This window comes from Aythya marila (assembly GCF_965140915.1).
Source record: "Aythya marila genome assembly, chromosome: 26".
NCBI classification, from domain to species: domain Eukaryota; kingdom Metazoa; phylum Chordata; class Aves; order Anseriformes; family Anatidae; genus Aythya; species Aythya marila.
Genome location: NC_139067.1, coordinates 3,496,925 through 3,512,386, shown reverse-complemented (window position 1 = coordinate 3,512,386; position 15,462 = coordinate 3,496,925). Strand labels below are relative to the sequence as shown.

Sequence of the window (15,462 nt, the reverse complement as noted above, 5' to 3'; positions counted from 1 at the left end):
CAGCAGTATAACTCAAGCTACTGCTTTGTGCCTGATCCTTGGCTAATGCGTGCTTCGGTTCTTCTGCTGAATTCATTTGAGCTAGGCTGCTCTGTGCAGAGCTGACCCATCTTTTTTAATGGTACTGCATGATTTCTTATTTGTGTGGATATATATTGAATTCTGCTTGGAAATCACACGTGGTTTAAATTGTTATGTATGCTGTTTAGGGATTGCGAGAGACTAGCACGTCGTGATCATAGAGATTAGGATTTTAATACCTTCCCCACCTGTATTCCTCTTCGTGCAAAGTGTGCCAAGGTGATTACAGCTCGGAAAATATTTTTGCGCTGAATAATTCAGTTCAAGCGTTAGGCATTCTCCGTGCAATAAAGCAAGCTCTCTGCGCTGCTTGGATCTTGGTGGGACTTCGGTGGGGCTGGAGCAATGTTTTTGGCCTTGTTTTGGCCTTTGCATGGGAACATAATACAGCCTCACTGCTGTTTGGGCACGAGCACGTCGCAATTGTCTCCAGTGGATTAGTTACTTGCATCTTTCTTGCTCCAGGAGCTGCAAGTCTGTGACTGCCATTCACTCCGTGATGAGCCTGGTAAACCATGAAGCATTATTTCTGACTGCTGATCACGCAAGCTGTTCGGGAGCAAAAACTTGAGCGCGGGTATGTTTTACAACATTGTCGTTAGGCATGTTCGCATATGCCATTTTGAAACTCCCCTCCCCGAGACATTTTTGGCAGGAAAAAGCCAACCACTGAAATGTTTGTAGGAAGCAAACACAAGATGTGGGCATGCAGGCAGGCCTGAAGCATTTCTAGTTAACCATGGGAAGGAGAAAGTCTGGCAACTTTTGCATCATCTCTTTAGAGCTGGCCATCTCCAGATATCTCCTGACCTTTCTATTTGCTTCTGACCACCTATTTCACATTTCCACCTATGCTGAACCTCAGAAGTGCTTGCTGTCCCAGAATAAAACTTAGGAACTGGTAATTCCCTATTTATATAACACCCTGTGTACATTTATTTAAACAATCATTATCATTATCAACAGTAAAGCAGAGGGTTTCACACAGATTATGGTCATTTTAGCTTTGTGTTAGGGATGTTTTCAGGGATTTTTGTTTGTATCTCATCTTCTGACATTTGCTAGGGCGCAGATCCTTCGATAATTGTGTGCTTGGTTAACAAAATGTAGTTCAGCTCTGTGATGCCAGTAAAATTAAACCCTTAGTTTGGTTACCTAAGTATCAAGCAAGGCATTTTTTCTTTTCCAGGAGTGGTTTAGATTCATGGTACCGGTTCCTGGATCAACATCTAGTTTTAACAGCCCTTGGGATAACAGGTGAGGCTTGATCCTGTCTATTCAAATGGAACCGAAAATCCAAATAAATATAATTGGCCTCTGTAATGAAAATGTCTGTCAAGTGTCAGCCAGAAATGATTTTTTTTAACGTCTGTGTTGGACATAAGAGGTTGCAGCAGAACTGCTGACAGGCTCTTAGCTGTAGTGGCACAAGAAGATCGGGATAATATAGTGTGACAGAGAAATAGATTTTTCCATGTACAAGATGTGTATGTTGGTAGAATAGGTTGGGCCAAAATTACCACACAAAATTGATTAGATCATCATGTAATGAGAATCATAATTTTAGCGGTGGCTTTTTGACATGATCTTGACAGCATAATTAACCTAGGGGATGTTGAGGCAGTGAAAATAGAGGAGAAACCTATGTAATTATTGGCAATAAAATATAAAAAATGTTACGGAATAATAAAAAGCTTAATCTTTTGCCTTCCTAGCATATTATCGTAATTGCACCTTTTAGACCATTGCCCCAAATCCCATTGCTCTCCTAAATTTGAATTTTTCTTGAAGAATCACATTCTGTGTGTTGCTTTGCATGTTCCAAATTGCAGGCAGGCTAATCAGTGGGTTTTTCACCACACCTAGTTAAATTACACAACTGTTTGGAGAATTTAGTAATGTGCATTATTAAGGAAAAGGTGAAATTGGGTAAGCAGTGCTCAATGAAGAGGAAATTATATTACTCATAACTGATGGTGTTAATGGAAACGTGTCCGTAAAGTTGCAGCACGAGGTGAATTACCACTTCTGGCAGCTGAAACTTGCGGCTTTTAATTACCCTGCTTTAAGTCAGATAATGGATTCCCTCATATTATATTTTTATTATTATTTATCTCGGCTCAGTGTCTTCGTAAACCTGCCTTCTGGCTGGTAAATGGGTAAATACCTATTAATACCCAAAACTTACTGCACACAGGGAATTTGTTGTACAGAAAGTTGAGCAAATAACCATCCCCCAGGAGTCGCTTTTCCCCTTCCTTCCCTCCACGTGTGCATTTTCTCCTCTCGACAGCTTTTAGCACAGAAAGGCCTCCCCAGGAGAGAGAGGGATGCTCTGTCCAGTTCCCTGGTAGCCCCCAAATCCCTTCCCTCAAGGAATCAAGGCAAAGCCTTTATGAGCTGGGTTAGTACAACTCTAGATTGGGAAAACAGATTTTTTTGGTGGGCCTAATTTGAATTTGTTCCTCTCTATGGCATAGGTTAAAGAGGATTGTCCTCTATTCCTTATCCATCCCCAGCTTCTGATGTTCTCAGGAGAAGGAGGGAGGAAAGTCCAAGGCATTTCTGCCTCTGCTTCGATGGAGAGCATTGTGTTTAACCTGGAGGAACCTGTCAGCAGCTCTCGGTGTACACGAGGTTGTAACACAAACTTAATCAGTGTGAAAAGTGCTGCTAGCACAATATATGCCACCACCTCAGTCTATAAATAATTGCGGATGACTGGGCTAGCTGGTTTTTAATCATTAGCACAGGTTAACCTCTGCGAGGAGGAGCCAGCATAAGGGTGAATTTCAAAAGTTTCCTAGTTGTTTGGTTTTTTTTGCTCTGGTCCTTTGCACAATGTCAAGGTGCTCTAAACACCCCTTGCACACCTCTGCTTGCCTTCTGCCTGGTGATCCCAAAGCAGCAGGAATCAACGAAACCAATCAGGAAACCAATCATCCATCTGGGTTGCAGAGGGCGAGGGGAGGTGTGATTTCTGTAGCTGAATTTCTGGAGGTCGTGATGAAGCCAGCAAAGAGAGAAGCAGGGAGAAACCTCCGGCTCTGCATCAGGCCAAGGTGAGCCTCCAACCCTTTTCCTCAACAATAATTAATCCATCGAGTCATTCATCAGCACATCCAGGAGCATGAAGAGCTGTCCTGGTTTCAGTTAGCACAGAATTAATTTTCTTCCTAGTAGCTGGTGGAATGCTGTGTTTTGGCTTAGAATGAGAAGAGTGCTGATAACACCCCGATGCTTTAATTGTTGCAGAGCAGTGCTTATACTAAGCCAAGGACATCTCAGCCTTTGCTCTGTCCTGCCAACGGGCAGGCTGGGGGGTGCAGTAAGAGCTGGGAGGGGACAGACCCAGGACAGGTGACCCAAACTAGCCAAAGGGGTATTCCATACCATCTGACGTCATGCTAAACAATATATAGGGGTGGCTAGCCGGGGGGAGGGGGCCGGACTGCTCGGGGTTAGGCTGGGCATCGGTCAGCGGGTGGTGAGCAATTGCATTGTGCATCACTTGTTTGTACATACTATTATTACTTTCGTATTATCACCATTGTATCATCATTATTATTATTATTATTATTATTTTCCTGTCTTATTAAACTGTCTTTATCTCAACTCACGGGCTTCACTTTCCATTTCTCTCCCCCGTCCCAGAGAGGGAGGGGGGAGGGTGAGCGAACGGCTGCGTGGTGTTTAGCTGCCAGCCGGGTTAAACCACGACAGTCTTTTTGGCGCCCAACGTGGGGCACGAAAGGTTGAGATAACGGCAGATCTGACCAGAGTGTGTTAAACTAAAATTGGTATAAGTATTAGACCTGCTTAATAGTCACTTGTCATAATGCTGATTGCTTTAATCTCAACTGTGCTGCGCCTGTTTTCCAAATTGAGTATTATAGCACGTTATTTTCCGTATGTGCTCTCTGTCATGTTGTTTATCCTCTCCGGGCCCTGGTTTCAGACCATTATGGTACTGTGTGTTGTATCAGTGGCTTATGAGATGATGAAATATCTGGCCATGACTCTAACCTGGTATTTGTACTCAGTAACATCTTCGATTCTATACTTTGGAAACTGTATTTTGGAAACTATTAGCAATTGTATCTGTTGCCTTTTTTCATTAGGGAGTCAATCTGTGGAGGGGAAAGGGGAAGATAATTTTTCTTACTTGATCACTCTCCCTTTCTCCTTCACCACCCCTGTACCCTCCTTGATCACTCTCCCTTCCTCCTTCACCACCCTCTTATCCTCCGAGTTTATTACAATAGCTCTCCAAGATATTGAATATCCTTGGGATACTCAGACCAGCATAGTCCTGTTGTTCTGCCTCCTGAATGCGCTTCAGGTTCTGCTTAAAGTTAAACAACTACTTAGGAAGCTCATCCGGAGATCTGCCCGGAGGCAGTATAGTTGTGGGTGGCAGGGAGTATGGGAGGATATGGGCAGGCATCTAGACCAGTTGGCACCCCCAGTGTTTTGGAAATTCACCCCTGAACAAGTGCAAAATCCTCAAAAACTGGCAGAATGCTTGAATAAAAGGTGTCGCGATTCGGGAAGTTCCAAAGTAACACAAATCATTGTAACATGCTGGGGCCTGGCTTACGCCTATCGAGCTGCCATGGATACTGCTATCAACTTAGTGACAGACCCTGCGGCCACTCCAAGTCCCGTGACAGATCCAACGGCCACTGTGACCCCTACGGTGGACTCTGCAGCCGCTCCAGTCCCAGCTTCTGCAGATGCTCCAGTCCCAGCTTCTGCAGATGCTCCAGTCCCAGCTCCTGCAGCCACTCCAGTCCCAGCTCCTGCAGCCGCTCCAGTCCCAGCTCCTGCAGCCGCTCCAGTCCCAGTTCCTGAAGCCGCCCCAGTCCCAGCTCCTGCAGTCGCTCCAGTTCCAGCTCCGGCCGCTACTCCAGTCCCAGTTCCTGCAACTGCTCCAGTCCCAGCTCCTGAAGCTGCTCCAGCTCCAGCTCCTGAAGCCGCTCCAGCTCCAGCTCCTGCAGCTGCTCCAGTCCCAGTTCCTGCAGTCGCTCCAGTTCCAGCTCCGGCCGCTACTCCAGTCCCAGTTCCTGCAACTGCTCCAGTCCCAGCTCCTGAAGTCGCTCCAGCTCCAGCTCCTGAAGCCGCTCCAGCTCCAGCTCCTACTGCTGCTCCAGTCCCAGCTCCTGCAACTGCTCCAGCTCCAACTCCAGCTCCTGTAGCCGCTACAGCTCCGGTTCCTGCAACTGCTCCAGCTCCTGTAGCCGCTCCAGCTCCTGTGGCCGTGTCAGAGAAACGAGCTGTAGCAGTGCAAGTTGACCCTGCAGAGGGCATTCCAACCCCTGTGGCAGACCCTGTAACAAAGTCAGAGAAACGAGCAGTAGCAGTGCAAGCTGCCCCTGTAGAGAAGGTGAAAATATGGTATAGAAATTCAAGTCGTTTAGAACGCAGAGAGTCTTCTGCCAATCCAGGTAAGGCTTCTGCCAAAACTAAGTATAGAGATGACGAAGATGATGACGACGCTGGGCCGTCAAGGATTCAGGAGGAGGAAGATGAGGATGCCGAAAGAGCAACAGTAACTACCCGAAGCCTAAACGAGCGCGAGCTACGAGATGTGCGAAAAGATTTTGGTCGCTGTATAGGTGAGCAGCTTGTCACCTGGCTGCTCCGGTGCTGGGACTCTGGAGCCAATTGTGTGGAATTAGACGGCAGGGAAGCCAAGCGGCTGGGATCCCTTGCTCGAGACGCCGGCATTGACAAAGCAATTGCAGATGGAGCACGACCCACCAGCCTCTGGAGGCGTCTCCTCTCAGCTGTGAGGGAAAGGTATCCCTTCAAGGAAGATATTTTATGTCTACCAGGCAAGTGGACCACTATGGAGAAGGGAATCCAGTACCTGAGGGAATTAGCCGTACGGGAAGTGATTTATGAGGATCCAGACCTCAAACAAACATCCACAGATCCAGATGAAGTCAAGTGTACACGACCCATGTGGCGGAAGTTTGTACGGAGTGCACCATCATCATATGCCAGCTCATTGGCAATAATGGCCTGGAAAGAGGATGAGGAACCCACAGTGGGTGAAGCGGCTAAACAACTCCGGCAGTACGAAGAAAGTCTCTCCTCTTCCTTACAGGCCTGCGTCTCAGCTGTGGAGAAACTTTCTGAAAAGGTTCACCAACTTGAAGAGAATCTATTGTCCTCCCCACCTGAACCAACCAGTGCCCACCGACCAAAGGAGAACACTTGGGAGAAACTTTCTGAAAAGGTTCACCAACTTGAAGAGAGATTATTCTCCTTCGCACCTGTACAAAGCAGTGTCTCAGCTGTCAGGGGTAGGCGTTCACCCACACAAGGAAGACGATATGGTGGGTACTCACCCCGTGCCACCCTGTGGTTTTACTTACGAGACCATGGAGAGGACATGAGAAAGTGGGATGGAAAATCTACCGCGACCCTAGAGGCACGGGTACGTGAGTTGCAAAAGAAAACAATCAGGAAAAAGGGATTCTCCGAAAAGTTTGCTGCTCCAACTTCCAGCAGACAGTCCTTCAAACACAGAAACGAGGAAGATTCTGACCAGGATTAGGGGGGCCCTGCCTCCAGCCAGGGGGAGGAAAGGGACAATCGAGTTTATTGGACTGTGTGGATTCGATGGCCTGGCACATCACGCGCACAGAAGTATAAGGCTTTAGTAGACACCGGTGCACAATGTACTATAATGCCATCGAGCTATAAAGGACCAGAGCCCATCTATATTTGTGGAGTGACAGGGGGATCTCAGCAGTTGACTGTATTGGAGGCTGAAGTGAGTCTGACTGGGAATGAGTGGGAAAAGCACCGCATTGTGACTGGTCCGGATGCTCCATGTATCCTTGGCATAGACTATCTTAGAAGAGGATACTGCAAGGACCCAAAAGGGTTCCGGTGGGCTTTTGGTATTGCTGCCTTAGAGACAGAGGGCATTAAACAATTATCTACCTTGCCTGGTCTCTCAGAGGACCCTTCTGTTGTGGGGTTGCTGAGGGTCGAAGAACAGCAAGTGCCAATTGCTACCACAACTGTGCACCGGCGGCAATATCGCACCAACCGAGACTCCCTGATTCCCATCCATAAGCTAATTCGTCAATTGGAGAGCCAAGGAGTGATCAGCAAGACTCATTCACCTTTCAATACTCCCATATGGCCAGTGCGAAAGTCTAATGGCGAGTGGAGACTAACAGTGGACTATCGCGGCCTGAACGAAGTCACGCCACCACTGAGTGCTGCAGTGCCGGACATGCTGGAACTTCAGTATGAACTTGAATCGAAGGCAGCCAAGTGGTACGCCACAATTGATATCGCTAATGCATTTTTCTCCATCCCTCTAGCAGCAGAGTGCAGGCCACAATTTGCCTTCACTTGGAGGGGAGTCCAATATACTTGGAATAGGCTGCCCCAGGGGTGGAAACACAGCCCTACCATTTGCCATGGGCTGATCCAGTCTGCACTAGAGCAGGGGGAAGCTCCTGAACACCTGCAGTACATCGATGACATTATTGTGTGGGGTGACACAGCAGAGGAAGTTTTCGAGAAAGGGAAGAAAATAGTCCAAATCCTTCTGAAAGCCGGTTTTGCCATAAAACAAAATAAAGTCAAAGGACCTGCACGGGAGATCCAGTTTTTAGGAATAAAATGGCAAGATGGACGTCGTCAAATCCCAATGGATGTGATCAACAAAATAACAGCTATGTCTCCACCAACTAACAAAAAAGAAACACAGACTTTCCTAGGTGTTGTGGGGTTTTGGAGAATGCACATCCCAAATTACAGTCTGATTGTAAACCCACTCTACCAAGTAACTCGTAGGAAGAATGAGTTTGAATGGGGCCCTGAACAACGACAAGCCTTTGAACAAATCAAGCAGGAAATAGTCCATGCAGTAGCCCTTGGGCCAGTTCGAACAGGACCAGATGTAAAGAATGTGCTCTACACTGCAGCCGGGGAGAACGGCCCCACCTGGAGCCTCTGGCAGAAAGAACCTGGGGAAACTCGAGGTCGGCCTCTGGGGTTTTGGAGTCGGGGATACAGAGGATCTGAGGCCCGCTATACTCCAACTGAAAAGGAGATATTGGCAGCATATGAAGGAGTTCGATCTGCTTCGGAGGTGGTCGGTACTGAAGCGCAGCTCCTCCTAGCACCCCGATTACCGGTACTAGGCTGGATGTTCAAGGGAAGGGTCCCCTCTACGCATCATGCAACTGATGCTACATGGAGCAAGTGGGTTGCACTGATTACTCAGCGGGCTCGAATAGGAAACCCCAGTCGCCCAGGAATATTGGAAGTGATCATGGACTGGCCAGAAGGCAAATACTTTGGGATATCATCAGAGGAGGAAGTGGGTCGTGCTGAAGAAGCCCCACTGTACAACCAGTTGCCAGAGAATGAAAAGAAATATGCCCTGTTCACTGATGGGTCCTGTCGTATTGTGGGGAAGCATCGGAGATGGAAGGCTGCTGTATGGAGTCCTACGCGACGAGTTGCAGAAGCTGCTGAGGGAGAAGGTGAATCGAGTCAGTTTGCAGAAGTGAAAGCCATTCAGCTGGCTTTAGACATTGCTGAACGAGAAAAATGGCCAGTTCTCTATCTCTACACCGATTCATGGATGGTAGCAAATGCCCTGTGGGGATGGTTACAGCAATGGAAGCAAAACAACTGGCAGCGTAGGGGCAAACCTATCTGGGCTGCTGCATTGTGGCAAGATATTGCTGCTCGGGTAGAGAACCTGGCTGTGAAAGTACGCCACGTAGATGCTCATGTGCCCAAGAATCGGGCTACTGAAGAACATCAAAACAACCAGCAGGTGGATCAGGCTGCTAAGATTGAAGTAGCTCAGGTGGACCTGGATTGGCAGCATAAAGGTGAATTATTTATAGCCCGATGGGCCCATGACACCTCAGGCCATCAAGGTAGAGATGCAACATACAGATGGGCTCGTGATCGAGGGGTGGACTTGACCATGGACGCTATAGCACAGGTTATTCATGACTGTGAAACATGTGCTGCAATCAAGCAAGCCAAACGGTCAAAGCCTCTTTGGTATGGAGGACGATGGCTGAAATATAAATATGGAGAGGCCTGGCAGATTGATTACATCACACTCCCTCAAACTCGCAATGGCAAGCGCCACGTACTTACAATGGTGGAAGCAACCACCGGATGGCTGGAAACATATCCTGTGCCTCATGCTACCGCTCGGAACACCATCCTGGGCCTTGAAAAGCAAGTCCTATGGCGACATGGCACCCCAGAAAGAATAGAATCAGACAATGGGACTCACTTCCGAAACAACCTTATAGACACTTGGGCCAAAGAACATGGTATTGAATGGGTGTATCACATCCCCTATCATGCACCAGCCTCCGGGAAAGTTGAACGATACAATGGCCTGTTAAAGACTACCTTGAAAGCAATGGGCGCTGGGACGTTCAAAAACTGGGATACGCATTTGGCAAAGGCCACCTGGTTAGTCAATACTAGGGGATCTACCAACCGAGCTGGACCTGCCCAATCAAACCTGTTACGTACTGTAGATGGGGATAAAGTTCCTGTAGTGCATGTAAAAAATATGCTGGGTAAAACAGTCTGGGCTACTCCTGCCTCAGGAAAAGGCAAACCTATTCGTGGAATTGTTTTCGCTCAGGGACCTGGATATACTTGGTGGGTAATGCAAAAGAACGGAGAGGTCCGGTGTGTACCTCAAGGAGATTTAATACTGGGTGAGAATAGCCCATGAACTGAATTGCACCATGTTAAATAGTATATTATACTGTATATTATCACTACCATGATTACTATAGGTGACTAATTAGAATGTATGGAAAAGAGTGTAACCTGAGCATGACATAAATGGTATGGAATAAGGGGTGGATAGATGTCCTGGTTTCAGTTAGCACAGAATTAATTTTCTTCCTAGTAGCTGGTGGAATGCTGTGTTTTGGCTTAGAATGAGAAGAGTGCTGATAACACCCCGATGCTTTAATTGTTGCAGAGCAGTGCTTATACTAAGCCAAGGACATCTCAGCCTTTGCTCTGTCCTGCCAACGGGCAGGCTGGGGGGTGCAGTAAGAGCTGGGAGGGGACAGACCCAGGACAGGTGACCCAAACTAGCCAAAGGGGTATTCCATACCATCTGACGTCATGCTAAACAATATATAGGGGTGGCTAGCCGGGGGGAGGGGGCCGGACTGCTCGGGGTTAGGCTGGGCATCGGTCAGCGGGTGGTGAGCAATTGCATTGTGCATCACTTGTTTGTACATACTATTATTACTTTCGTATTATCACCATTGTATCATCATTATTATTATTATTATTATTATTTTCCTGTCTTATTAAACTGTCTTTATCTCAACTCACGGGCTTCACTTTCCATTTCTCTCCCCCGTCCCAGAGAGGGAGGGGGGAGGGTGAGCGAACGGCTGCGTGGTGTTTAGCTGCCAGCCGGGTTAAACCACGACAAGAGCATAAGGCACTTCAAGCTGAAATCAGCTAAATTAGGTGGGGAAGCCCGAGACTAGTGCCTAAAACAGCCCATGCATCTATTTTATGCATGCAGTACTCATCTCATCCCTTCCCAAGCTCTGCTCCCTGCAAAAGCTTCTGGTTTAGGCTGAGAGCTCTTTTGGCTGTATGGCCAGAGCTTTTTAGGGCATCAGACACAATGGGGCCCATCTTCTTGCTGCTGTTGGGCTTAATTAATCAAAATCAGTAGGTGATGAGGCATTGTGTGATGCTTGTTAGCAGGTGATGTGCTTTGCATGTGAGAGGTGAGGAATCGTTAGCTTTTGAAGGAACAGAATTGGGAAAAGAAAATGAGCCTGTTGTAAAAGTTGCTCCCCTGGAAGTCCCTCCATTTTCCCATAAAGGATCTGGCCTTCATCTTTTTCTTCCAGCGTTCCTTGTATGAGTCCAGAAGGAAAAGCAGGTCTTTTCCTTTCAAGCATAAGGAAAACTACGCCCTCATGGCTTGATTTAATCTCTTGTATTTCCAGACTGGTGAGGAAAGGATGGGACGACAGAGGCAATCCCACACCCTCACCAAAGGGATCGGGTAAAGAACCCAATTCCTTAGCCCGTTGTTGCCATCGTGCAGCTTCAAGCTCTTGTGCTGGGATCCAGCCTCTGCCTTTGACAGCAGCAGCAGGAGAAAGAGGCACCTGGGGAGCTGGAAATGGAGCTTAAAGCTGAATTTTATCCGTGTTAGCAGGAGTGATCAGGTGAGGGGGTGGAAGGAAGACATCACAGAGCCTCTCATTATATATTGACGTGGTACCCGATCTCAGCATCAAAAAATGGAGTGAAGGGAAGGAGGATTTAATAGAAAGATGCGAGATCTACGCATATCTACATTTACACACGTATGAATACGTGAATATCTTTTGGGTGGGTGAGCTGCATGTATTATTATTAGGGGGAGTGATCTATAAATATGTTTTGTAGTCTATCTGCATACATTTTTCAATCCATAAATCAGATTTCCAGTGATGTGCAATACAGCTGAATATTTGAGATAAATGCAACTTTGAAGCGATGATTTCTAAATCAAAACGGAGCATTTAAAATTCACTGGCAGCTTTTATAAATCAGCGACCCAAGATGTAAAACTCCAGGCTCTAGGATGTGTGTATTTTTAATTTCACCTTGTAAATCACAGTGGTAGGAAGCGAGAGAAGGGGAGAAAGATTGTGTTTCTTAAATGTTTATTTGTAGAGGTGCCCAGTGCAGGGAAACACAAGGAGAGAGGCTGCATTGTTCCTTCAGCTGAGCTTGAATTTAACCGGAGAAAGCTTTGCAACAAAGCTGCGATAACTGAGCCTGCTTAGCTCGTTTTATTTTTACTTCTCCTGTTTGCTTTCCAGCTTGCAAATACGGGTTGGTAGCAGCTCAACAGCTCAGTGGTTTTGTGTTCAGAAAGGGAAGCGTTCAAGAAATCCCAGGTCTGCCTGGGCACAGCGCAGCCACCTGCGGGGAGAAACTCAGCCTCAGCTCTGCAGGCTTCCAGCCAAGGCAGTGGGGACGCAGCTTTCCCCGGATGGTAGCAGCTCATGGGGCAGGGGGAGTTATTTTTCTACAAAACAATGATTCCTACATGTTTTGGGGGTTAGCATAAGATTTCGGGTGTACGCCTGGAGCGCCTTACTCCAGGAGGTCTTAAGGCTGGCATCACGCATTGGTTTTTCTGCTGGAAACCTGTGTGGGTTGCACTAGCATCACTGGAAGCAGGATTTAGGGACTTTCCAAGCATCTTCCAGCTTCTGCAAGCAGTATTACAAGTGAACGCTCAGCAGTTTAAACAGATGCAGATGACTCCGCAGCGCTCAAACGAAAGGCAAATTGGTGTCACGGTTAATGGAGCAAATAGATGCCATGATCAGCACTGGAAAACACAGGCCAAAATCCTCCTCATGTAACCAATATTTAGTCATCGAACGCAGAAGCTGAAGCTGAATCATAGAAAGAGTCTGTTATAAAATAGTTTCTGTGTATTTCTGCACGGCAGTCTAAGTAGATGTACACTGAGACTGGCAGCTGTCTTCCCTGCATATGCCAGGGAAAATTCAAAAGGTTTGGAGGTTCGCTTCAGATACTCAAGTTTGTCCGTGGCTGATTTGAAGTGTGAGAAGTTTTGAGGTGTGTAAAACTGAGCTGGAAGTTTAACAGGAGACAGAAATTTGCTGCGGTTTCCTCCTCTTCCTTAATTTGCAACTAATTGGCACAAAGAAATGACCAGAGATGAAAAGAAGCTTTACACAGAGATGTTAAAAAAAAAAAAAAAAAAAAGTCCATTTCAGTTTCACTGTGACTTCAGGGCCTGGGAATGGATTTGTTTAGCTTGACCTCAATACTGAGCATGCTGCATAGCATGTCACACCAGGGGAGCTAATAATTCCTTTTTGTCCTCAGTTCTATTAATTTAGCATGAGCCAGAGTCCAGCTGATTTTGGGCAGGGGCTTTTGTCTTGAGAGACGTGGGGCTCAATTATCCTCGAATAATGGAGCCGGGACATTACCAGCCTGTTGCCTTGCATTAGCCTCTACCTTTGTGTGATGTCTTTATTTCAGCACGCCTGTCTCCCCAGAGAAGTGGCTGGTGGGCTTTCTGGGTTCAGGTTCGCTCCTGGAAGAAAGCAGGTAGTCAGAACATGAGTGGTGTTGGGAAAGCAACCACTTTGGTGCCCAGGGGCTTCGAGTTGGTTGCTTATCTAATAAAATATGGCAACGCAGACCTTGAAAGCACTTCTGCTGGTGGCTAGGAGCGTGTACCAGGAGAAGTTTTGCTCCTGTGCAGTTCCTCGTGCTGCTGTCCCGACCAGCCATGGTGCTGGACCCTTGGGGCTGACCTGGTGTAGCCCTTCTAAACCTGGAGGAGCCGTGGCTGCCCTGAAGGAGAGGAGTAATATTACCACTTCAACCTCATCTATCCTAATTTTGAGCAAATCCACCCTGTGATGCGGGCTATCCAGATGGTGTCTTTTACACCTCCTCTTCACCAGCTTGGGTGTATCTTAGCACATTCTCCCTTGCTGTCCTCCTTGACTTTGACGAGGCTCAAACCCCGTTTTCCCCGTGATTAGGTCTTGCCGGTGCAGATGGGTGAGATGTTTTTTCAAAGAGCAAAAGATGGTGATTAGTGCTATTTAAAATTAATGACCGTGGTGATGATGCACAGCAGAGGAGGGAACAGGAGAGGGGAAAATACCTGCTTCGTTAAATAATGCTTTGAAATAATAAATAAAAAGATGGCTTTTAAACATCCCTGGTTAAAACATTTTATTTTAAATGTCCAGAGGCAGATAAAGCCCAGGATGGAAAATAAGAGAACTTTATTTATTGTTTGTTTCTGGTAATTGGTACTTGGACATGCGTTAGTGGCTGCGGAGGGCTGCTGGGAAGTTGGGAAAGGAAATTTCTTGCTGGATGCAGTCCCTGGCATTACCACTGAGAGCAGGGAACTTGAGGTTGTGGAATGGTCATGGCTGCATTTCCCGGTTTGTTGGCTGTTAGCAGTGAGCTCTGTGGCTGCTGTTAGAGCTGTGATATCCTGAGGCCATGAGTGAGAATAAGCACTGACTGAGCCCGGTGTCAGAGGCAGCGGTGAGAATGGAAAACTACTTGTACCTTTTGCACTAGTGAGAATATCAGGTCTCAAAAGATTGCACGATCCCTTTCAAAGCATGAGAAGGTGTCCGTGGAAGTAGAAATTGGACTTACACTTCCCTAGCTCTTCTCCTAGCAGTTCTTTGTGTTACCCAGGACAGTTTTGCCCTCTTTGACTTCCCTGCAGAGAGCCTTCTGGCCTCCCTCGTGTCAGGGTAAATTCAGACGAGACGGATCTCGAGGGGGAAGAGCTTCAAAGCTCCGTCAACTCGAGCTCCTGAAGAGGAATCCGTGCGACAAATGTTGATCTCTGCCCAAGCTTATGTAACATGGAGCTTCTGGCTGGCTCAGGAGAGCACAAAATAGTGTGTTTTGTAATGCATATGCTGGAGGAGGAGGCGTTTATAGAGCCTGCGCAGCTCGCTGGTGTTTGGGAGGCCAGAGGAACGTCCCGCAGACGGATGTAAGAGCAGGGTCGATTAAATTGACAGAAGGCAGAGCCAGAGATTTCCAATTCTCTCGTACTGCGTTCACATCGGTGCCAGCTGACATAGACTTGAGGAAAACAAAACGCCAGCAGCTCCAGAAGGCAGGGAACCTGTGTTTACCACGTCCCCATGGCTCTGCAGGTGTTGCAGAGTGAGCTGGCTCGGAAAGCTGCTGTCTGCAGCAGCGAGGTGCTTCCCCAGCTTGAGCAGGCTGCTCCACGGCGCCTGCAGATGCTCGGATAAACCCAGGAGGTGCTCCCTGGCTGGCGATTTCTCTGTGCCTTGCCTCTGCACAGCCTTTGGCCCCTGCTGAGTTCCTGCAGGTGCAGATGTGGCCAGTTGTGAAAAAGCTAACGGGAACACGTCAGCCCCCGTTACCCTAACAGCAACACGTTTTGTGCAAAAAAAAAAAAAAAAAAAAAAACATCCTGCAGCATTATGGGCTCTGAATATTCAGAAATTTGGAATCAGGTGTGCTGAAAGAGGGGAGTGCTGGGAGGGAGAATTGTTTGTTTTGTCCTGGTTTCTGAGATTTTAAGGTGCATTAAACTCATGTTTTCAGCCTGTTCTCTGCAGATGTAATAGCTAACTTCTACCTAAAAAGAAAAAAAGGGAGGTGAGTCCTAAGGAATACTTTCTTAGGCACCAAAGCATGGCTGTGTTGGATTGGCGAGGCAACTATTGAATTTTAGGAGATCTCAGGAGGCAATCAAGAGCAGCCCTTTACCCCCAGATAGTTCAGCACATCTCTGAGTGTCTGCAACCGGGGCTGAAATTGTAC

At 47.3% G+C, this 15,462-nt stretch overlaps 1 long non-coding RNA gene across 1 annotated transcript; it reads left to right on the top strand.

Moving 5' to 3' along the window:
• Window positions 1-523: 523 nt before the first annotated feature.
• LOC309887630 lies at window positions 524-2,678 on the top strand. Its single transcript, XR_014319079.1, has 3 exons — window positions 524-658; window positions 1,271-1,338; window positions 2,562-2,678. It is a non-coding gene; the product is annotated as an uncharacterized lncRNA (long non-coding RNA).
• The last annotated feature ends 12,784 nt before the right edge of the window (window positions 2,679-15,462 follow it).